Source organism: Onychostoma macrolepis, chromosome 23 (assembly GCF_012432095.1).
Source record: "Onychostoma macrolepis isolate SWU-2019 chromosome 23, ASM1243209v1, whole genome shotgun sequence".
NCBI classification, from domain to species: domain Eukaryota; kingdom Metazoa; phylum Chordata; class Actinopteri; order Cypriniformes; family Cyprinidae; genus Onychostoma; species Onychostoma macrolepis.
Window position 1 is genome coordinate 8,598,301 of NC_081177.1, and position 16,559 is coordinate 8,614,859.

The 16,559-nt window shown below is 35.2% G+C and overlaps 1 protein-coding gene across 1 annotated transcript in view; it reads right to left on the bottom strand.

The window, feature by feature from the left end:
* Window positions 1-15,166, bottom strand: part of hoxc10a (homeobox C10a) — a 106,079-nt gene extending 90,913 nt beyond the window's left edge. The window contains exon 1 of the mRNA XM_058762655.1: window positions 14,968-15,166. The gene's annotated coding sequence lies outside the window, so the exon portion shown is untranslated. The remainder of the gene's footprint in view (window positions 1-14,967) is intronic.
* Window positions 15,167-16,559: the final 1,393 nt, after the last annotated feature.

A 16,559-nucleotide genomic window follows, 5' to 3' on the forward strand; every position in this document is an offset into this window, starting at 1 on the left:
AAGAATGAACTTCACACTCGTATGCATGCAAACTCGCTGTAGTTTGAAAGGCTTTGAGATACAACTTGGGAAAACGGAAAAGAAACCGGCAAACGATCAAGTAGTCCCCAAAGTAATTTCTACTTTTTAAAGTGCACCGGCAACTGTTAAACTGTTACGAGTAGGAAGACAAATACGACTAACAATGCAGAAATCCCCTTCCGGTGAATCTGCTTTCTTCCTCTGTTATTTCTGTGAAATGTTCCTCTGTATGACATGTTAATTATGGAGCTTCTAGCTTACTCGTCTGACTTATATTATTAAGATTGGTAGACATTAATTAAATGAGCTACTGTCCTAGAGCTACGTTCGTCACAAAACAGAAAAAAAAAAAAAATGTTGTATTGTACAATACAATGATGTACAATATTTCTTTACACTTTCTTCCTCAAACCAGCAAATTATTGATGTGAAAATAAAATTGTAAAGTAAGGCGCAGGCCAAAGAGTTTCGGTCGAACATGTTACCTTATTGCCGTATTTAATGTAAGGCAGAACTAGCAGTAGCTTATGCAGTAAACTAGTAAATTTACCCTGGATGATCATTTTCAAAAGCTCACTTTGATTCATTTTTCATTCATCGCAAACAACAACTTCAAAAGTAGATTTTTAACAGTTAAATCGGGAACGATCACTGTTAAACAGCAGTTAGCCTATAACAAGTACAACACATCTTATTATAATAAAACAAAATCCCAAGTGATATGAAAAGTAGCCTAAATCTTTTCGTCAATGCAAATAAATTTCTATTATTTAAATAATGTTTTATTTATTTCATATTCAAGATCGCACTCCACACACAGCAAGGTTGTGCTCATGTTATTGCTTCATGTACAAGTTGAAAATATTTATTCAAAAGACAAGCAAGAATCTGTTTGAATAAAGTAAGTTTGAATATATTCATAAAACGATTTGAAATGGCGTTCATTTAAAAGGCCCTGTTTTGACAATATCTGCTATTCCTGTCTGTTATTAGCCTGAAATATGCATTTTAAAGCTACTGTTGTTTACACTTGGGTACTTTTGAATTAAATTAATCGCATCTCCTCTGTAACACCGTAAAATAATAATACTGCGTACGTGTAATCTCAGGCTTTGTACTTCACTAGCCTGTGTTTGGAAATGCATTTCTATGCAGCAGTTCAAATTACACCCTCTTAACTAAAATACATGTCAATTTTCGACATTTTACATTGTGAAACCACATTACAGTTCCGTATTAGCATTTCAAATCAGTGAGTAATGTTTGAAAAACAGCAAGAGCGCTAAAATGGGACTCTAAGCACACTGCGCCTTTAAAATTGTGACCACAGTGTCAAACTGGAAGAGGATCTTGTGAGTGTCTCTGTGTCTGAGTCAGTCTGTCTCTATGTGAACGTGCGCCTGTGATTGGTTATGCGAGAAAGCACTTTTCTTCCTTGAATTTCTTTGTTTAAATCATAAAACACATTATTTCACATGTCAAATGATTTATTTCAAATATTGCAACCGTATATTTATTTTAATAGCACTGATGAATAGCACAAAAAAAATCGCTGAATATACATATGAGATCTAGCAAACACAAGTCTGGTTCATACGTTTCCTTACAACTGTGTGCACCTAGAAATGCACGTCTCTGTGTGTTTCAGTCCATGTTGCAAGCAGAGCTTTCTATAGGCATAGTCTCTGGCTTTGATGTTTAACTTTTCTGTTGCAAAGAATCACAGGTGCACACCTAAATATACATCTCCATGCCCTTCATTCACAATTAAATTACCGCTGTGGTGGAATGCAAACTGAATTATCAACTTTTTAATCACAGTCCCAAAACTAGAAATCTGAACTTTTTCCGAAAACTGACTTCATAGTCCCAGTTTAACAAACTGACAAGGAGTGATGTTTTGAAAATACTTACCAAAATCTGAAATAAAAATATTACAAATGCTTAAAGAGAATAAAAAGTGGAAGAAAAGCATTGCCTGGGCTGTTACAAATGGAGAGCTCTTAAATATAGATAAAAAAGGACAAACCAATTGCGTATTTCAACCATCGTCGACGTCATCACACGAAAACACCTAAAAGCGACAATAATTTACAAAAAATAAACATTGTCAGTCACGTGACAAATTCTTCTAATGTCAAAACATATCTAATGGTAAAAAGCAACAGATTTATTAAAATATTTCCATTTTGTGTTATTTTTCACAACAAAACTTTAGTCTGTTTTCATAGCTCTGCTATTACGCACTATAATACCATCATACGAGCTACTATACAGGCATACTGAGCAAAGGCAGATACCTGTCGCTGTCTGCACATCTCTCTATCAGACTGGGCCCAAATCTTCATTCAGACTCATACATTCATTTATGCATGTGCACATATGACAGAAAACAAATGAACGGAATTTATTCCCCAGCAAATAACTCCATCTTTAACCCTGCCTCGTGCAAAAAAAAAAAAAAAAAACATTTACAGTATACACAAACGTTAAAATAATACATTTTTGCTTAATTTTCTTCTATTTTCTGATATGACAACAAGAAAAATACATTTTAGGCTCTTATAAAGCACTGATTTGAGTTGATCCATAAAACCATTAATTTATTTATAGAATAAAACAAGAGTTTTGAAAATACAGTTTTGCTCGTCCGAGTTAAAGTCAAGAAAATCTGTCATTCAGAGATTTGGGAGCTGGATTGTTGTTGCTGAGCGTTGTCATGGAGTGGGGAAATATCGATTGCAACATCGGTTAAAGCTCGCTAGCCTGGGCGCTATTAAAAGGTGGCTTCTATTCTGGTTTCCACTGCTCAGAGACCATTTGAATATTCACGTTCAATAGTTTAGTCAGTCAAAAAACAAAAAAAACCAACAACATTATGACACCACAAATTAAATTCATTCGCTTGATATTCTTTAAAGACTGTTTATACCGAAACTGCTTATTTTCCACCTTAATTTAATTATTTATTAAGACTTGTCTAATTGCTAAGATGTGCGTTAAAAGCAGGCTACGTACACCGCTCTATTACAAAACCTGGTTTACAGGTAAAACTGATGCAAATAAAGACATCCAAGTAAGAATTACCCAAGTAAGAATGAATTTCCCACCAAAATGTACATAATATAGCATATTGCATTTTGAACGAAAAAAAAAGTTCTTCAAAAAACGTAAACGCAACCTGTTCTATGCCTTAATCATCAAAAGATAAAAAAATAAAAAGTCAAGTGCTCCAGGCGTTTTAAAGCTACACCTTGCCTCTGCATGCACATTCTTGCGGGGCTGCTGCAGGCCTTGTTCAAAGAATTGATTCTCCTATGACAAAAATGTACATCTTGCAGAGTGCCGTGCCAGCGTTTATGAATATGTATCATTATGTCGCCGCAGTGGCACAGTGCTACTATACTATACCCCTACACCAACATGATTCAATTATTAAATTTAAGCAAAGAAAAGAACAGTAGCTGAGTGGGTAGTTCGACTAACCAGTCTTCCAAACAAAACATATCAAACTCTGTTTCGTCATGACTTTCCTTCTCCTTCCAGAAAGCTATACAGTCCCTTATAGAGAAGAAACAAATCTGTATTATATCTCGCATAGTTGTCAGCAGAATATGGCTAGGCCTGCGTCAATTCAATCTCGGTGCAATGCGGTATAAATCTGTGGCTGATATGAAGAACATGTGAGCAATATGATCATTAAAATCTGCGGTCAGGCAGAGCAGGCTATACAGCAAGAAATGGGAAGCATCATAGCGTTCCTAATAATGATTCACGGATCGGGATGTTCATTTTTAACACAGAAACCCGACAGTACCTGCGTAGAATTCTTTGTTAATTGTATATCACCTGCTTTGCAATTATCACAAGCACCGGTTACACCGAAGCGAGAAAGCAACATCTTGCAAAATCAGAAACAAACCACGAAAAACTGATTATGGACACTGTGGACCCACGTTTTGTTTTGCCTGTCCATTTATGATGACCTGTTTAAAGTCTGTGAAGTAAAATTAGACAACATTAAAATTCAAAAGCACCTGACAAAGAAACTCATGCAATATGACGATTCGTCCTTGATTTTCTGCATCACTCATTTATTTTTTTCACGTTAAGGCCTTAGATTCAGAGGGCTGCTTTACAATGACAACCAAAGGTCCGTTTGTCACATCTTCTATACAGACAAAATGTCTCCCCCACTTTCAGACACGTCTCGTCGGAAGTCCAAGTTCAAGTTAAAGGAGGCGGTCAGTTCCTCTGCAGACATGTTAATTGCGACAGCATGGCTCTAAGTGTAGCTTTCTCGGTTTCTGACATCTTTTCTTTTCAGATAGTCAAATATTAGTCAAATAAAGTTTTCGTATTTCCTCCATATCTAACGGAATATACCGTTGAGATCTCAGAATTCATGTACCAGCAGTGGGATTTGAAAATGAACCATAATCTGTATATACTGGTGAGCTGGAATATTTTGGACCAATCTCATTGTATTGTTCTGTATAAATAATGCTTCGAGCTCTTGTTTTACGTGAAATTGTTCAAGTTTCAAACCTAGCAGTTTAGGAATATTTCAAAATCTTTACATATTTAAGAAAGAAAAAAGCAGAAGCAAAACATTACAGCAACCAGCAGATAACTTACTTCAAGTAATTTCTATTGTATTATACTGTAGAAAACAGCTACATATATACAGCATATCACATGCTACACATCACACATAATCTACTGATCTGGAATGATAAGCAAAAAACATAGGCCTTTGTGTCATGGCTCGTTTTTGTTTTTTTTACAAGAAAAAAAAAAGTAACATAAGTTTAGGCTTCTAAAAAGCAACACATAGGCTATCTTGAGTTTATTTTAACAAAGGACCAAAACGAGTCAACTTTTGCGGCTTAAACACGAATAATGGATGCCACCATCGTCTTTTCAACAACATGCAACAATTATTTAATTAGAACAGCAGCGAGTTCTTTGACGTTTAACAGTGGTTTTTCCGTAGCAACATCTACAAACAGCAAAACTAGAACTTACATCCACAATAACTTGCTACTATTAACAGCACTTCTTTTTAATTCAACAAGGCGTCCAGTCCTCACTGGGAAAAAAGTATCCTCGGATAATCAAATCTACAAAACTCTATCAAATTATAACTTCTTTATAATTGTATAAAATAACTACATTAAGATAAGAAACCCAGAGTAAAAATCTGATTCTGATTAAACGCTGATTTGATATTTAACTATGGGCAGTTTACACTTCTGAAAAATCTGGCATCTAATAGCATGCTATCATGTCGACACACTAGTGTATGTAGCCTACGTTCTCATACAACTTTTCTCTCCTAATTTACAAACTTACGGAATTTAAACAAAGAAGTAATATCCTTTTAGAAGTTACAGAAGACATTTAAACGTTTTCCAATACAAAATAATTTACACCGATCATCCTATTTGCTAAATTATAATGTTGGTTCTTAACAATTACAAAAGGTGCAAACAATGATTTTCAATAAATGAGGAGAAAATGCAGGGAAACCGAAGTAATGTGCATGACTTAGAGGATTTTGCTTAAGAACAGTGGGTAGCTTCACTCCTCAGGACAAAACCACCATGACCAAACGTACAAACAGTCATTGATCATCGAGGAAACTACACACCAAAATCGGAACCCAGGGGATGTGTGTAAATTCAGATATTATTGTTATTACATGTGGAGTAAATATCTATCGTGTAAAAATATCTTAATGAGCGCAGTTTTAAGTAAAATACGTTCTCTATTTATTATTATTTTTTTAATTATAAAGGCTTGCAGATTCTGCATAGGGCATGCAAACTTGGGCACTTAATTGTGTGTGCGCTTGTATGTATGAAAACACAAAAACTGACGTGCAAAGAGCTGAACTGGAATATAAGTACTAAATAATGTACAAAAAAGCATGGATGAGAACAACAAATCTGCAAATGTAACGGCATATTCTGACAGTTTGCTGGAAATCTCTGGAAAAACACGACGATCAGCCTGCAGCAATAAGCTATTTTTCAACTACATCCACATACAACATAGGCTACAAAAGTGCTTGACACGCAGTTTTAAACTAACCTCAATGTTATGTTCCTTCCCTTTATTTTAAACCGTTCTAATCGTTAGGACAAGAAATTGTTGTATGCAAAAAAAAAAAAAAAAAAAAAACATTTTATATCCAGAGACGCTGGGTGTTCACAAAACATTTTATATAAAGATGCAAACTACATCACAAATCCAACCTACTCAGACCTAAAGCACCTAAGAGCATGTTCAGATCTGAATTCAGTACAGATTATCCATCCTATATTTTGTTACATTTTGTAAAAGTACATTTAAGCTAACGGAATGAAACAGGACGGTTTGTTATTATTCACCGTTGTAACTGTAACGGATATGCATTTGAATAGTCCTTTGAATTAGAATGTAAGATTTGTATCTTAGGAAAAATTATTGACAAACTGCTTCTGAAATCACCCGAAAAATTTATTTTAACCTCTATGGAAGGCTTTACAATTACACATCTCTCTGCACTTTACATCGATTAACAATACATGCTATGATGAAGGTCAAGGTTGCACAAGTAGGCTATTGCCCTTGCATACTTCAATTACTACAAAAGCTTCGGTGAGCATTTGATTTTTGACTTAATGTATAGCTTAAATTATCTTTAACATAGCCTACCTTCATATAACTTACAAAATTTGTACTTATCAAAACAGCGATTCTGAACTTGTTAGAAGCTGTACATCGACTGTTTTCTCAAAATCTAAAAATATAAACGAAATCATTTATACTAGAATAGGAAGTCTAAAAATACTTGTGCGTGAAGCTATTTGTGCCGTTTTTTACGTGTCCGACCATATTCTATCAACATAATTCCAGATTTACAGTTGAGGAAAAAGGAAAGGTTGGTCACAATCAATATATTGGCACGAAAGTATAAGTGTTTTTCAGCCCTGTCGGTGAGCACTAAAATGTAGCTCTTTGGACACCTATCCAAGTTGGTGTACAAAATGAAAATAAAGTTAAAATCGCCCCAGACCACTGCGATATAACAAATTTTAAACTATAAGACACAAATAGGCATAAATCCGTATGTGCAACACTAGTCTCCTATACGCACGTCAGGGAGAAATTACGCATTTAAAAAAAGTGCATTTAAAAAAATATATATATATATATTACAGATGCCATCTAATACGTTGAGATATGAAATTAATAGATTCGGATATAAAATCGAGAAGCACTTAATTCATATTTGGCTGGACAGGGACAACAAGTAAAGTTCAAGTTCAAAGTCTTTCACAGCAGACAGCCAAGGAGAACGCGCAAGGAGACCCCTTCACCTCTTACAAAATAAATCACAGTATGAATGCACAACTTTTCTATTTGCAATCTTTAAAAAAAAAGAAAAAAAAAAAAAAAAGATTAAACTCAAGCTATTTTTAAAAAATACATTTCACAGGCTGATAACTGATTACTATTAACTTCCTCACAGGTTATATATATATATATATTATAGCCTACCCAAATTTTGTCACCGTCCGTCTTGATCCAAACATCAACTTTGGACTGTTTTGGACCGTTTAAGTTTGATTATACGCGCAACACTGGATGTGTTATTTTTGGCCCATGCTACTTAAAATTGCAGCTTCACAAACCTTGTACAGTGAACTTAAAACAGTAAGTGATATTCATCACCTCTTCAGTTTAACAACATTTTATCATTCAAAACTCAGTGTTTAAGTGTTCCCCATTTTCTCATTTACAACCAATATTTTGAAATATTATAGACTTGTAAAAACATATCTCAATAAAAAGTGTACTTATTTTCTTTTGTTTCCTAACATTAGATTCCATTTCAGCATAAAGAGACCAGAATAATATGACAGTTACAGTTCAAAACTTTATTATATTTTAGTGATAATCTGGGGAGCCACGAACGTGAAATATCTTGGATCAGTTCGACTAACTGCTCAGAAAAACACGTGCATTGGAAATAAAATTAGTTCTAAACAGTATAAGGTTTTTTTGATCCCATTATCTTGCTGAACAAAATGACCATGTTCATTCATAGTTCCTCTATACGGTCTTCTGTATGGACTTTTTTCTTCTGAATTAAAGTTTTATCAACTTGCATCCAAGAACGCCAAGGTCAAAAATGTTTCTTAAATATTTCCACAAAACGAATATTCGCATGCGCAAATGAGAACCCGTTTCAAATATTGCAAATAATGGAACCTAATCACATGGATGGATAAACCTATCGTGACATTGCTCAGTTTGGAGCTATACAAAGGCGTGGACCGGTCATCAGATAAAGCCATTCTACCCTGAGTTCCAAATAAACATTTTAACTATGTTAAATGTGTGTGCCTCCAGTCCTCCGATTGGTTTTATTGATTTAATTGGTATGTTTAAAGACCTATTCTTGTTTGGATAAAAGTTGTTTTTCTCAGTCAAGCCGTCTATAAATGCAAAGTAAATACAAACCAAATGTAATTTGAAATTAAAGCTTTTTTATTAACATATCCAGAGTGGTTATGGGGCATTGAAAAACCGCATTTTGCAACATTTCATCCTGCGTGGGATTTTATGAAGAGCCCTGCAGAAGCGAAGAGTTGTGATTTTAAATTCGCCTATATCAACGCAACGCGCGCTCAGGGTGCTTAATTAATCCTGTCCTTAATTAGATAATTAACGCATCCTGCTGCTGTAAAATAATGTGCATGAGTGAGATATTAAATGCTTGAAAGGACTTAACACGACTGTCGACGGCAATAATGTACAGTCTCTGAACGCTGGACAATATGTACGTGACTTACTGTCATAGCAAGAGCTTGGATGCTGGTGTACAAGCACGTGACGGTCTGCAAAGTATAGTAGACAACTAGAGGATGGAGACAAATCAAACATGTTTAAAAAAAAAAAAGTGTTCATGTTTCCTGACAAAATAAACTAAGTCAGTACAGCCTTATTATACACGAATGCTTGCAGATTATAGATTTCATGCAGAATGTTTTGGTACAGTCCCTGTTCCTTATTTGCTTCAAGTCTGTGGCATACTGGATGACTTTCAGAGGAAATATGACTGCTAAAAATTTTCCAAACATTTTTCCCTACTCAGTGTGCTTCACCACTAAATACTGAGATGACCGTGAATAAGTGGACACTTCATAAGAGATGGAGCTCAGTGAAGGTTCATTGTGGTCAGCAGTAAAATCAGAAAATCAGCTGGTGGGGTTTAGCACAGTGTTGGACGAAACTCCACAACACAGGCATCACAGTGATCATAGGTCGTTTTGCTGGGTGTTCAAGCTCACTGTTGAGTCTGACACAATAATTGAATGTCTGAATGTACAGGGGTAGTTGACAAATAAAAATTGGACTGTGTCCTATGGTGTGACATACAAATAACATGAGAAAAATGCATCTTCATTCAGAGTTACAAATAGCATGAGAGAGGTTTATCTTCAATGTTAGAGGTTTTTTTTTCTGTCACACCATAGGACACACTGATACGTCAACCATGAAAGACAAGACAATTTAATTTTTGAATTGGGGTGTCTCAATTTGAACACTGCATTACAATTACAGTACATCCCAAACATTTATAACATAATAATAATAAAAAAAAAGTGGAAAGCTTGCACTTGTGTACGGTAATGGTTTGGCTACCCTAAACTCTTTGTCATCAATCTGGGCAAAGTACAAGCAAAAACACTAACTAATAGCATATTTTGTGAGAAAGAGCATTTTATAAGCAGTTAAATAGTTCCAATAATACAATTGTCCAAATAATTGTGGCTCCAAGTGTATTTTATTTTACTGTGATGGATAGTTTTGACATGGAATTCTGCAAGTAATTTCATATTGATAAAAGTTTTTTTTTTAAATGCTTTGTAACATTACAAGATAAAAGCACTATCATAGCCAGTTGGCCAAGAGTGATAAACTGGTTGGTATAACACGCAAGGAGGTCTATAAAACCTAGGGAATCTGTTAGCATTCCCATTCATTTCAGTGGCAGGAAGCATACAACTTAAAATCTGCCATCTTTGTACATGATTCTACAGAAGTTCCTGAGCTATAATATGATGTGACTAAAAAATCTGCTGCAAGATAATGATGTAATAACGCAGATTGGCTGAAGTCACCATAAGAACGCACTTGGTCTCAAACCCTTTACAAGCAACTCTCCTGAGCTGTGATGTGAAGTGCAGCGGGCAAGGAAAAATATGTCAATTTCACATTTTAAGAGCCCTACAAAAACAAATCATACAATAACCAGGCACTATGCTAACCAGCCAAACCTTGACCTTTGGTAATATGCACCAAGTCTACAAAGACTAATAGTGGTTTGCATAAAACTAGCTCACTCCAGTTACTATGCTTTTCTGAGGTGTGTGCCACTGGTGTCAGTTGGAATTGAAAAAAATAGTTTTTTTTTAAATCACTGGTCAGGGAAACTCGTGGCTATCGTCATTGGTTAAATGAATGTTGCTGTGTTAGACAAGTTGGATGCTCAAACAAACACCAATGTTTTGATAGGGCTACCAAACCACAATGTTTGTACTTTTTGGGCAGAATAAAACCTATGAACGAATTATTTACTGATGATTCTGCATTTGAGCTGGGATAAGAGAAAATACTTTAACGCTGAAAAAAATTTAATTACACACTTCAACTTCAAGAGAATGTGCAATAAATCAGCAATAAATATAGCAACTCATGTAATCCTGTTAATATTAGCCACACATTTGCATTATTATGAAAAATACCAAAAATTTAAACCCATTTACAAGGAAAAAAATCAACATGTCTTGCAGCAAAAGATGAAGACGATTGCTGGGGGAAAAATAGCTGAATATGTACCACCATGTTCAAAAGTAAAGGAATAAAATAATAATGCATCTGTCCAAACACTGCAGAAACATAGTAGCTCAGTATGTGGCTGTGCAAGGCTCCAGGTGATCCTGGAGTTGAATTGTCAATAAATTAGACATTACTACATACAATAGAGTACTTATATGGGAAGATGGTGTACATTAATAAGACCTCTTTTCTTCTTTATTTCTAGCAACATGACAAGCAATTCATTATTTGGTGTAAAAAAAAATGTGGTCTCAAAATTAAATAGTCTGTGTTGATTCATCTCTGACATTTGGGTCATGCATGTGGGATAAGAAGGCACTGGTATTCTAGTGGCACATACCCCTTTCCTGATAGTAACTAGGTTGTGCAACGACCGTTTTAATGGCATTGTATTAATGCACCTTACTAGCTACTTTATAGGATTTATATTTTTATAGATATTTTATATCTATAAAAAGTGAGATAAATGACCAGGGAACACAATAAATGTGCCTTTAAACAAAAAGTGTGATAACCAAACAGCTCTGCAAATAGTATTTTTACTGAGGTTCTTGGCATCACTGCATACAGATACAGTACGTATCACAAAGAAACACAAAGTAATCATACACTTTCAATGTGGTGACAAAGATACAAGACTCAATCTGTCAGAAACCTCTTTCATATGCCAATTTTGTTGATTTCTATCATTCTTTTCCTATGACGTGTCCTTGAAATTAAAGCTAGAGGGGAGACTTCATGCAATGGTGAAGTTTACAAGTATTCCATTACACCACAAGCCTGTATACCATACTAACCATAGAATATTGTTAATTTGCATGATAATAGAAAAATGTGGTCTATAGTTATGATGATGTCATCTTGGAGTCAATATACTAAAGATATCTAAAAAATAGTTTTTTTTTTTTTATTTAAATTTTTTTTTTTTCAGTTTGTAGAGCATCTGAATTAAGCAGCACCACCACTTATTTTTCCCATATGTTACCTGCCAAGCTTTATGTCAGCATTCCTTAATCAAGTCTAACATCACTCCATAAAATACTATTCTGATTTGCACCACTTGTCCTTCATATAAATAATAAATCACAAGCTATGCAAAATCAGTGGATGACTTCACCTCTCCAGGATATTTATAAGGTACACCGAATATATGGATATGAACCTAGAAAATGCATTTATAGGCATTCTTATCAGAGCAAATACTGGAAAGATGTTAATGGCAAATTATTTCTTTAATGTAAAATTATTTCTGCGCTTCAAATATCCACAAAAAAAAAAAAAGCTACATAATGCATACTGTGAGTATAATTTTATTAAACATTTGAGATGGAGTAAAAAACAAAAAGTCATAAAACTTTCTAATGGCAAGACATTTTTTCTCTTCCATGCGCTTGTTAATTTTGAGATTTTTGAGGCCATTTTGCTTTCGAACCAGTGGACAGAAAACATCCAAAATACACATTTAAGTGTATATTCTATGACTCTATTCGCATCTGTAGATTTCAATTCCTATCTGAATTGCCAGATTTAACCAGATTTCATGGCATCAAAACTTTTATCAAAATGAAACAAAAATTTTGAACCTGGCTTCATTCAATGTTCAGATTTCTGTTCTGGAAATGTATGCAAATTAGTGCATATTTAATTAGATAATGTCTCATTTGCATATTTACATATAACATTTCAGAACACTTGTAATACAACATGCAGTACAATTGTCAATGTATTTAGATTAACTGGGGAAGTATAGTTATATCTATTAGTTACATTTTCTAACCTATTCTGTAGTGTTTTGCCTTCAAAAATGTTTAGGTTTAGTTCAGCCAAAAATGAAAATTCTGTCATTAATTACTCACCCTCTTCGGAACATCTTTGGAACACAAATTAAGATATTTTTGATGAAATCTGAGAGCATGCGTACAATTTTTCCTGAACATAAACAACGCTGATTATGTTGATTACGTTCTGGGGAAAGCACGAGGGCATGCATCGTGGTACTCTCCAAAATGGCGGAAGATGTTAACTCGGGGAGAAGAATTGTTGAATAAGTTATGTTATTTTTGTTTTCTTTGTTCACAAAAAGTATTCTCATAGCTTTGAAAACCTGAAGTTGAGCCACTAATGTTACATGGACTGTTTTATCGATGTCCTTACTACGTTTCTGGGTCTGGGAACATTTCAGATGTGTTGCTGTCTATGCAGGGTCAGAGAGCTCTCGGATTTCATCAAAAATATCTTAATTTGTGTTCTGAAGGTCTTACAGGTTTGGAACGACATTTAAAGACACGTATCAGATTTTTCACTAATGCACAGCTATTAGGCAAACTAAGCATTTAATACAACAATACTGAATTGCATCTGACCACAATGTTCACCGCAGACTAAGGCAACATCAGTCTGTAGAGTTAATCAGTCTACACTTATCATCGTCCTTCCCAGAAACCTCTAGTTTTTACATGAATCACAACACGCAACCATGTCTGACCCGCTCCTTTATAGTCTCCTGTCACGTCTATACCAAGCATCAATTGTTATTCCACTCAACTGTAAAAAAAAAAAAAAAAAAAATGCTAATGACAAAAGACTTCGTTGTCATGCAAAACAGTACACAGCAAGCTTTTGGAAAATTCAGCTTGGTTTGTGCCTTTAGTGGTGAAGGCCAGGCTTCAAACCCAAGCCACACTGCTGAAGTACTCCAGCTAAGCTCCTGGTCTCCAGTCATGACCCAATGGAGAAAAAATGTCTCTCTTGAACCAGGTCCATGAGAGGCAACCTGGTGTGATCTCCCCTCAGTTATGAATAGGTATTGTTCCTCTATCTTTTTTGACACCTGTATGTGAGCACTGATTCAGTTTCCATTACAGCATTGCCCTTTTGTTAATTAGTCTCCATCTGGTTCCACTTTAAGTCACTGATGTCACTGCTCCCCCTCCCAACAGTACACCAGTCACTCCAGAGAAACATGGAAAACATTAGAGCCGCCTCTAATTAAATAACCAGGGAGCGTTTGTCACTATCTGTGTCTCTTGGCTAAGTCTTGACTCCCACTTATAGACTAAAACATTTGGATTTGGACAGCGTCTGTTACAAAGCCACATGCAATGGCTTGCATTTATTGCCTTTCCACTCACATACAAAGCAAAGGAAGAGAACAGCCCTAAAATGGCCGAGTATGAATATGCATGAAAATGATTCTATCATGGATCAATGCAGTTGGTCACACACAACACCTTCAGTATTTGGGATGGTACTTACACCACATGGGTTCATGAAACTCTTTATAGTACTATATATTGAAATATCATGAGACCAAGTTAAACGGAAACAAATAATGAATTTGAGACATTCAAGGGTGAATTTAATTCAGTAGACAAATATTAAAAATAACACACAAATAACTCATCATTGGAACAGACCTGATTATAATTTTGTACAAGACATTGAAGCATAACGAAATAACGAAAAAATATTAAACCAAAGCATAATAATGTAATTCCTGCAATTTGCCTGCCTTCTCGCTGCATCATTTTTCAAACCTGTCAAGTTGTCTCATTAAAGATTAGCTTCCTCTTCTCAAGTTCAGTAAGTCTCCAGAGGGTGAACCATAACAAGGTGAAGGGCTACCAGTCTCAGAAAAGTCTAAGTTCTTATATTATGTCAAAACACATCAACTTTAATGTATTGCTCATGACGAAGGACTACAGACAAAATTAATTCTCATTTAAAAGTGATTAAATTTAAATGTAAATGTAAAATTGAGTTTCAGGCCCAAAGTGTAATATTATACACTGTTGATTGCTTTTTTGCAGCCCTTTGAATTAGTTGAAGTGTAACAACATAAATGCAATAACTTACACTGAAGACTTAAAAGGCACTGTACTGCAGTGAAAATCCAATCATTTTCACAATACATTTTTTGGGAAATTATTTTGGCAATTATCGATCCTAATGAAAAGAATGAGGACACAACTCTTGAGGATCGAACTATTCTGAGAAAGCCTCAAATCACAATTTTGGTACAGCGGTCAAAGACATAAACATTTAGCTTACCATTTAAGAAGAGTTGCAGAGTCGATGCTTTGTTGGCCCTCTTGGAAAGCTGCTAATTCCACATAAAATCAATTGAGTTCACATATTTCTAGGCCGCTGTAATGAACGGATTAACCCGATTTCATGGCATCGATTTTATTTTCATAATAATCAGTATGTCCAATAATAATAGTGTGCATATACGTAAATAATCGGTGTATTAGGCTACTTTTGGGTTTAAGGAAATTATCACACCAAACACTAATGTCTTCACTTGTCTTTATAACTTTTATCAGAGACATCTTCGTTGTCTTCAGAACGAGTCATCACTTTACTAAATGCACGTCTATCAGTACATTCATAAACTCGATCTTGCAACGATTATTTGTAATTGTGTATTGGCATCCGGTCGATTTATTCTCTGTGCGCATGTCTCGTGCACTTGTGTGTTGTAATTTAATGGTCAAGGCAGGTGAAACCCTGTTGGATAAAACCTTTATGGTAAATGTTTTGTTGTTGTTGTTGTTCATGTAAATAAACACTACATGAAGTAACTAGCCTATAAGTAATTCGGTTTTCACGTCATTTCGGAATTACGTATTTCCGACAAATAACCTTTCAGAAGCAAATGTTTTAGTTTAGCGATTGATCTTGACATGTTGCTTTGGTTAAAGGCTTAGAACTTTTTTATTGTTTAACTTCTTAAAACGTCTATGGAGAAATATAGAAAATAGTCTGTGCGTTTTTCTAGCTAAAAATGTAAGTTAGCATTAGCGCTGGCTCATACTAAATGATCTTTACTCGCACAGAGGCAAACTAATCGACCACAATTTCGAAGCAATAAAATACAGGAATTCATTTTGGCTCGCTTGTAAGACTTTATTTTAGGGAAAAGGGAATGCCTGCTTACATCAGTAGTCAAATATGATTTATACATTCCAGATTTTTATGCTATACAAATTCCGAAAGTATAGCCTAATATTACAGGCCCAATTTTACACATTACAATTATATGCATAACATGTATAATGATATGTAATAATCACAATATGTAACATTTCTTTAAAGCAATGCTGTGTTGTAATGGTTTTGTCATTTTTTTTATGGCTTGCAAGAGACCAATTTGCCATAAACGTGTTTTGCCTTTAAAAAAGTATTCTAAATATACAAAGAGTATTTGGTTCAAATTTAACCACTCTAAAGCATTACATAATCCAGTTCAGTAACTTTTCCACCACACATAGTCGTCTGTCGGTCCATGCGGTACAGTCCACTTGTCTTAATGGCTTTTCCTGATGGCTTGCTGTTCTCAGGTAATGACATCTGGGTGTTTACTGTGCTGACTGGCTGAGACTTGCTGCAGGCTGAATGAGTACCTGAGGGGTGGCTGGATGGCGCGGTGGGGCGGTTTATGAGGAGGGATGGTAAACAGACAGCAGCGAGGGCCAAAACCAAGGTCTTGCCCTTTGGATCGAGCCAGTTCGAAGCCAGAGGAAAGTGCCAGCCAAGCAGGAAGCAAACGCACACTCCCTAGTCACTGCGTCATAAATACTCTCTTCATTTCAGCCAAATCTGAGCTGTTCCTCAAGAACTTGGCCATTATATAATGTGTC